This window comes from Mirounga angustirostris, unplaced genomic scaffold (genome assembly GCF_029215605.1).
Source record: "Mirounga angustirostris isolate CCGP_5_RB_7025 unplaced genomic scaffold, mMirAng1.0.hap1 SCAF_11, whole genome shotgun sequence".
NCBI lineage: Eukaryota > Metazoa > Chordata > Mammalia > Carnivora > Phocidae > Mirounga > Mirounga angustirostris.
The window spans coordinates 53,260,052-53,267,803 of NW_026991719.1; the positions used below are offsets into that span (position 1 = coordinate 53,260,052).

A 7,752-nucleotide genomic window follows, 5' to 3' on the forward strand; every position below is an offset into this window, starting at 1 on the left:
CCAGTAATGTCAGGATTATCAACAGAGTAGAATGAAGGGAGTCGTGCAAAATTAAAGAAGCCTCACCTATTTACCTTGTCCTTTATTCCAGTATACAGAACAACAGACAATGCCTCTGTAAGAATAAAGATGCTGGGGTAGACAAAAAAATTCTTATTAAAAGCATATTGTCATTTTATAGATAGAATTAATAACCAACTGAACTGGGTCATTTCCACTCAGCCAAAAGGAAATGCTAACCATATGAATTAAATTACTTTTTCTTCAAAACATGTGTGAGCACACACATTCACAAGAACAACAGCAACAAAAACACACAAACCTAAAAAGATAAACATAACTTAAAAGACTATAAATTGAGGAGAAAAAGCTACAAAATATATAAATATTTTTTATTTAGCAACTGCTGAAAAAAATGTTAAGGGAAGGGGAGAAAAGAACTGTGTAGCTAAGAATATAGCAATATAATTAATAAAATGAATGGGATGAAATTAAGACCTGCAAATTTTGGGCTGATTATGAGGGGAAAATATCATTTTAATGATTGTTGAAACAGTCTTCCCAAGTGGGAGCAAAGGCACAGAAACTGCCCTGGATGATGTTCAAGGGGAAAATGAGATAATGCATGTGAGAGTGCTCTGGAAACTCTGGCTTGTGCTACACATGTGAGAGTTGCTATGATTTTTGTTACTATCCCACCCAGAGCGGGGGAGAAAAGGGAATTGGAGACAAGCCACAGGCCAAACACTTAGCCAATATCCAAAGCCCCTACTTTGCTCCACTGTGATTTTAGCCAAAATGAGTCATTTATTAATGTACCAATGACCACAGACACCATCAAATTATGGTATCATCAAAAACTAGTTATCCCACCAGAAGGACTGGGGATAAATATCTATTCACTTCCCAAGGAAGATATGCTTTTGGCTGAGTTATCCCAATTGGGAACTGGATTCATGGTATGTTTTCTTTGCAGGGCTGGGAACTGGATAAAACTCAGTCAAGGGTACTAATTTCTGATTTCTATTAATGTTTTTTGTTTGTTTGTTTGTTTGTTTTTGCCTCACATTCTCTCCACCCTGTCTAATTTACCAAGCAATCTGGAATAGCTATATCTTTCTGAAGGTGTCAGTAAGAACAGTGCCCTATCTCCCAAAGCAATCTAAATTCAATCAAGCACACTATCTCTTCCTCACTGGCCAGAAAATAAAATATCATAAAGAAGCAGACATACAACCTGATGAGCATTTCAGAGTATAGCTCAGGTCCACTTATCCTTCCAATAGAAATGGGACAACCAGTCCATAAAATGTAGCCTGCCTTTATAGGGTATGAGATATTGATACCAAAATATTTTTTTGCCTTTTTTTAGGGTGCCCAATAAAAAGAAGAAACATTAATATAAGACTTGGCAGGGTAATGGGAGAAAGGTGAGACATATAGCAAGAAGCCTATGATCTCGTATGTAAACACACATTCTGTAAGACAATTTTCAGAATCCTATAATCTTAAGAGTTAGAAGGAAGTTTAAAACTCTTCTTAGCCACAACTGCCTGTTGTCCAATAAGGAAATGCCATCTAGCTCTACTTGATTTTTTTTTTTTTTTTTAGAAATAGGTACCTCGGTATTCACATTCATGGCATCACATATTCCATTATTGTTTTGTTTTGTTTTGTTTTTCCTCTTTGGCAGCTGGTTAAAACTTCAAACCACAAGATAATTGAAAACATATTATGGAATCCCAAAAGGATTCTTCAAGGCAAACTAACCCCATTCCTTGATGAACTAGATGGGGCGACTAAGGCCCAGAGAAGGGATAAAATTTTCCCAAAGTCACATAGTTGGTCAGTGGCAGAGACAGGACTACAATCCAAGTATCCAAATTCAGGGCTTAGTGGCTTGTCTATTTCCCATAATTAAAGAAAGGGTGGACCCAGGTTTAAGACTAATTACTTGGTGAGTAATTAGGTTGTAGCTTCTCCCCCCGCCCACCACCACACTCACACTGCCTAAACTTGGCTCAAAGGAAAAAATTCCAAAATGTAGGTTGGGTCAGGAAGATGTGGCCCATGGAAGGGAAGTGGTCCTTTTGGCTTACTCACCTTATCATGGTGACTAACAATCTCCTGTAAGTGAAGACATCTTAGTCTTTGATTCCACCATATATGTTACATGACAATTGCTTTATTTTTGAAAATGTCATGATATCTTTTAGGATGCTTAAGGGATATCATAACTGTAGTCACCCTGGGAAGGGAAGGATGGATTTCTGGTCACTCAAAAAATACTTAAGTGCCTTCTATGCTAGGCATTCTGTTAGGACATGGTGGCAAGAGGAAAAACCAGAGGTGAATAAAACATCGTCTCTACCTTTAAGAAATCATAATCAATCTTGTGAGGAACATAGAAAACATATGTAGTTAATTCTAATCCAAGACAAACTATAGCCATCCTCATATTTCCTATGAACACAGAAAAATACCTTCTATTTTCAGACTAGGTGAAGCTGAGTCACATCCCTCCTGTCACGTATCCAATGGGAAAACTGATAGATGGAGCTAGTCTCCAGAAAGGAAGCAGAGAAAAATAGTTTCTGCTTCAACCTCCAGCTTCAGCTCTGAGAAATAGCTCCAAAAAATGTTTCATTCTCTGCAAAAGGCATTCAAGTAGAGCAGGTCAAGAAGACATCTAAAGGAAGGTTTTATGGCCTAGCTTGTGCTCCCTGGTAGTGGTATTGCTTGCCTTTCCTCTGGCACTAGGGACTTTTTCTCCCTTAAAGAGCCTTTCTAAATGAGGTCTTTCAGAGAAAGAATAACTAGTATAAAGCAAGTAGATAACCCATTCTCTTCTAGTCTCTTTCTCTAGTGTCAAATTTGGCCTAATTGCCCAGCCTATATTTTAAATACAAACAACTGTGGAAAATGAAAAAAAAAAAAAAAAAAAAAAAGAATGACATTAACCTTGGAGTAAGAAAAATTTAACTTCCAGTTGTGGCTCAGACACTCACTAACTAAACAATCTCTAGAAAGTTTTCTTTTCTTTGGCCTGTTTGGCCACCTGTACAATAAAGATAAGAAGACCTATACCTTTCCTAGTTGGGGTGAGGAGTCAGTGAAATGATGGGTTTGAAAATATCTGACACATAATGGGAACTTAAGAATTAATAAATTATAAAAGGAACTTGTCACAGTCACCCATCCTGCTCCTTATGCAGTGTTTCTCATCACTTTGAAGGTACCATCACCCCAATTTATATAGCTAAAAACCTCACAGTCTTATTTGACTTGACAACATGCCATGTGAGAAATGGTAGGAAAAATGGGCTCTTTGACCTGGGATCAGAAGATGCAGGAAATCGGGTCTCTGTCCTTCAGACCTATAAAGAACTATCATGGAAAAGAATAAAGAGACTGCTCTGAGTTGCCCCAGGGAGAATGACTAAGACCTCAGAGTGGAAACCATAGGGAGAATGAGTTCAGTTTAACAAAAGGAAGAGCTTTTAAAGAGTCAAGGCCTTCCATGAAGGGAATGGACTCTCTCAGAGATTACTAAGTGCATTCCCTCTGGAAGTGTTCAGAGACTAACAAGGATGTTTCAAGGTGAAGTCAACTGCAGTGAAAGAAAACTATGATTCATGAAAGCGTACCATATGTCAGATACTGTGCTAGTACTTTACAGGGATTATCTCCCTTCATCCTCCCAATAAAACTATGATTTAAGTACTATTGTCCCTGCTTTTCAGAGTAGAAAACTGAGGCTCAGAGAAGTTCAATATTTCTCACTGGACTTGGGGCACCTGGGTGGCTCAGTCATTAAGCGTCTGCCTTCGGCTCAGGTCATGATCCCAGGGTCCTGGGATCGAGTCCCACATCGGGCTCCCTGCTCCGCGGGAAGCCTGCTTCTCCCTCTCCCTCTCCCCTCTGCTTGTGTTCCCTCTCTCGCTGTGTCTCTCTCTGTCAAATAAATAAAATAAAATAAAATAAAATAAAATAAAATAAAATAAAATAAAATAAAATAAAATAAAATAAAATAAAATCTTTAAAAAATATTTCTCACTGGACTTACAGCTGGTATTATAAGTGGGTGGGAAGAACAACTCTTCGTTGTTGGCACTAAATGCCATAGTGCCTCAGTCATTTATATATATGTGTGCCTGGGTGGCTCAGTCAGTTAAGTGTCTGCCTTCGGCTCAGGTCATGATCCTGGGACCCTGGGACTGAACCCTGCGTTGAGCTCCCCGCTTGGCAGGGAGCCCCCTTCTCCCTCTCCTCTGCCTGCTGCTCCCCCTGCTTGTGCGTTCTCTCTCTCTGTCAAATAAATAAATAAAATCTTTAAAAATTAAAAATTAAAAACAAATCATGCTTCCCACACATATTTCTAAATGCTATATAGAAATACAATCCTGACTAGGAATGATGGATAAATAATATGTTTAGGATCACAGACAGCAGATAAGTAGCAGACTCAGGACTTGAACACAGCTGTCTAACTCAGAAAATGCATATATGGGGCGCCTGTGTGGCTCAGTAGTTAAGCATCTGCCTTCAGCTCAGGTCATGGTCCCAGGATCCTGGGATCAAGCCCCACATCGGGCACCCTGCTGGGCGGGAAGCCTGCTTCTCCCTCTCCCACTCCCCATGCTTGTGTTCCCTCTCTCGCTGTGTGTCTCTCTCTGCCAAATAAATAAGATCTTGAAAAAAAAAAAAAAAAAAAAGAAAGTGGAAATACTTTCTATTGTACCATCCAGAGAAGTAGATGGAACTGGGATTGGAATGTACAACCTTTTTAAAGCTTAAGCCAGTCCCAAGAGATTCTGATTCTTTTTCATTCCCCCTTTTTAAATCTCATATAGTTTATCAACTTATAATTCTGTAGATTCAACTTTGTGATGTCTTATAAAATGTATTACCTCCTTTCTATTCCCAAAGCCACCATTTCAGCTCCAGGGTCTCATTCCCTCTCTGCATCCGGTTTATCCACCTCTCGTGCTTTCCTACTGCAATCCAGCTGACTCATATTTACCAGATTATTCTTCCGGAAACATAAATTTGACTTTTTTTCTTTAGCTCAGAAATTTTCAATGGCTTTCCAGTTCTTGTCCAATTAAACAGAAAGTCTAGCATCCAAAAGTTTTCCAATTTGTCACCAATGTACCACAGCAAACTTAACTTCCACTTTTCCCTAATTGTACTCTAAAATCCAGTTCAGCCTGTGTTCTTTTCACATGTCTTGATCTTTCCTGCCTCCAAACAGTTGTTCCTGTTGTTTTTCCTGCTTCCATTGCCTTCTCTTCTATCTCCACCTGTTGAAATCCTATCTGTGCTTCATTGTCCATCTTAAATAATAATAATAGTTAACATTTATTGAGCGCTTATTTTGGTGCAGTCACTGTGCTAAGTGTGTACAAATATTTTACACGGATTATCTAATTTAATCCTCACAAAAACGATGAAGTAGCACTATTATTGTCTCCATTTTAGCCTGCAGTAAACCAGAGTTCTGAAAGGGGGAAGTAGTTCTACTTGCCCAATGTCACACAAGTTAATAAATGGTGGGGATGGGATTTGAACTCAAGTAGTCTGTCTCTGGAGCCTTAAAAGTTGTGACAATGTCAAAAATGTCTTTCTGATTATCCCTGGTTCAACTTGAAGTGGTCCTTATTTGACAACCTCAAAGGATTTTGACTAAACCTTTAAAGCCTATCTTTGCTATATATATTTGTTCTTATACCCATGATGAAACTGTCAGGTCCCAGTGCATTTTAAGTATCTATCTCACATAGTGGTGACAAAGCATAGTTGCTCAGTGAGCCTGTTACGTTGGACTGAAGGTATATTGGGGTAAAGGAGGGGATAGGAGAGTGATACAGGGGAAGACGCTCTACACTCTCTTGCCTTAGTTACCCTACATGACAGGGCACTGGCCAACACTGCTAACATCAGTCCAAACTTTGCAGTCTCTGCTTTCCCAGGTTGCTGGCAGGTCTCTTTTTGTCCCCCAGGTCTCACAGCTGCCTTAACCTTGGCCAGTGTTTGGGGTAAAGCAGGATCAAAATATCACTGCTCTGGGCTCAGCTTCCAGGAGTGAGGGATCAAGTAAAAACCTAGTGGGTGAAGGGGCAGACTGAAAGCCCCCAAATAGAGCCCGAGTGTTCTTTACACAAGCCCTGACTTGCCCAGGGGCCACGTGGGTGGGCTGGCAGCTCAATTTCCCTGGGGATGCTTCACATGTCTGATCCAACCCCTCCCTCCCCTAAGCTCCCAGCCTCCTTCTTTTCCTTAACTCTAAACCCCATGTGCTCAGGGTGTTTGGACATGTCCAGGCATGTTCCCAAAGGCCATACAGGTCCAGTAAAAGCCTACACAGGGACACACTGGCCCTCCAAAGCCATTGGGCTATTAACTCAGGTCCCTGGCACCTTAGACAGCATTCTCGGGATACCAATGGATGGACAGACAGACCACCGGAATGCCTTCACAGACATTCTGATTTTGTAGCTCCTCAGTAGGGTCATCCTAACCTGATCCTGAACTTCCACCCCTATGTCCCACAGATCTGAGCAGCCTTGTCATGCCGGGGAGTGTTCCCGCACTTACCCTGTAAATATATGGATGGATGGATCTTGTTTCAGCAACAGAATTCCTAGACAAACACACCTCAGCGCAGGCCAGACATAGCACCAAGCAAGCCCCCACCCCTCAGCCCCCAGCCTACATACCACACTCACAGTAGATGAAATCCGTTGCAATCACTCAGGCTAATTTCACATCCCTGTGTAGCGGTAACAGCCTAAACCCATTCTCTTTTTCTTTTATGCTACGTCTATTTCTCCGCCCCCCCTGAGGCTCCCAAAGCAGCTACTAGGCTACTCGAGTGTCTAGGCGTGGCTATGCAAAGAAGTCCCACCCCTGAGACAGACACAGTGCTGTTGAGAGGCGGGAAAGGGGAGGTAAACAGAGACCAAGCCACTCCTATGGAAGGAATCAAAAAGCTCTAGGGACTGTGGGCAGACAGGGAGTTAGGTTTTGCCTGGTCTGTGGGAACAGAGAGAGGGTCAAGTGGTCAGAGGCACCGTGCAGACTTCTTTTCTTGTAACTGTTGCATGGTAGGATGCCGCTAGCTTTTCAAAGTTCTATACATGAATGTTAGCAGGCCTGGAATTTTTCAGAAAATTAGTGTTGGAAAAGTAACAATTTTCAGACACATGGAAAAGCCACTTCCCAGCTTTGGCCCTCTTTTTTTTTTTTCTCTCTCTCCTTTGTTCAGAAAGTTAGGATTTGGACAGGAGGAGAGAAGACATAAAACAAGGGAAAGACCACTCAAAATTAAGGAGAATTCGATTGTGGAATCACCTTCTTTGGGCCCCAGAGTCTCTATACAAAGAAGGGGTTGTACTAGATAGACTAAGAGATTTTTTCCAGCAATGACACTCTGGGAGTTTAGAAGTTTATAATCACAGAGTCAGCAGTGGAGAAGTATTGGAATGTTACTAGTACCTGACCCTGAAGAACTTGCAGAGGAATAGGGAAGATAAGACAGACTGGACATAGTCAGAGAACAGCACACAATACTGAATGAGGGGCTGAACTATGAGGTACAGGCTAGATGGGTAGTAAGGGAACAGAGAAAAGGTAAAAATAAGAGAGAAAATATGGCCAGCGAAGGGAAATGCTCTTCAATAGAGTGAAGGGGCCTAAAAAATTGTGGCGTACCAAGTTGCATTATGGGTAGAGGGAAAGGAAGCTTAAGCC

The 7,752-nt window shown here is 41.2% G+C and overlaps 1 protein-coding gene across 16 annotated transcripts in view; it reads right to left on the minus strand.

Annotated features, from left to right (window-relative positions):
- Window positions 1–6,880, minus strand: part of EDA2R (ectodysplasin A2 receptor) — a 106,561-nt gene extending 99,681 nt beyond the window's left edge. For 3 of the 16 annotated variants that reach the window (XM_064574163.1, XM_064574154.1, XM_045879148.3), the window contains exon 1: window positions 6,720–6,871. The gene's annotated coding sequence lies outside the window, so the exon portion shown is untranslated. Of the gene's footprint in view, window positions 1–66; window positions 88–6,597 lie in introns of those variants that run through there. The other 13 variants (XM_064574166.1, XM_064574164.1, XM_064574169.1 and 10 more) reach the window with 13 other exon arrangements.
- Window positions 6,881–7,752: the final 872 nt, after the last annotated feature.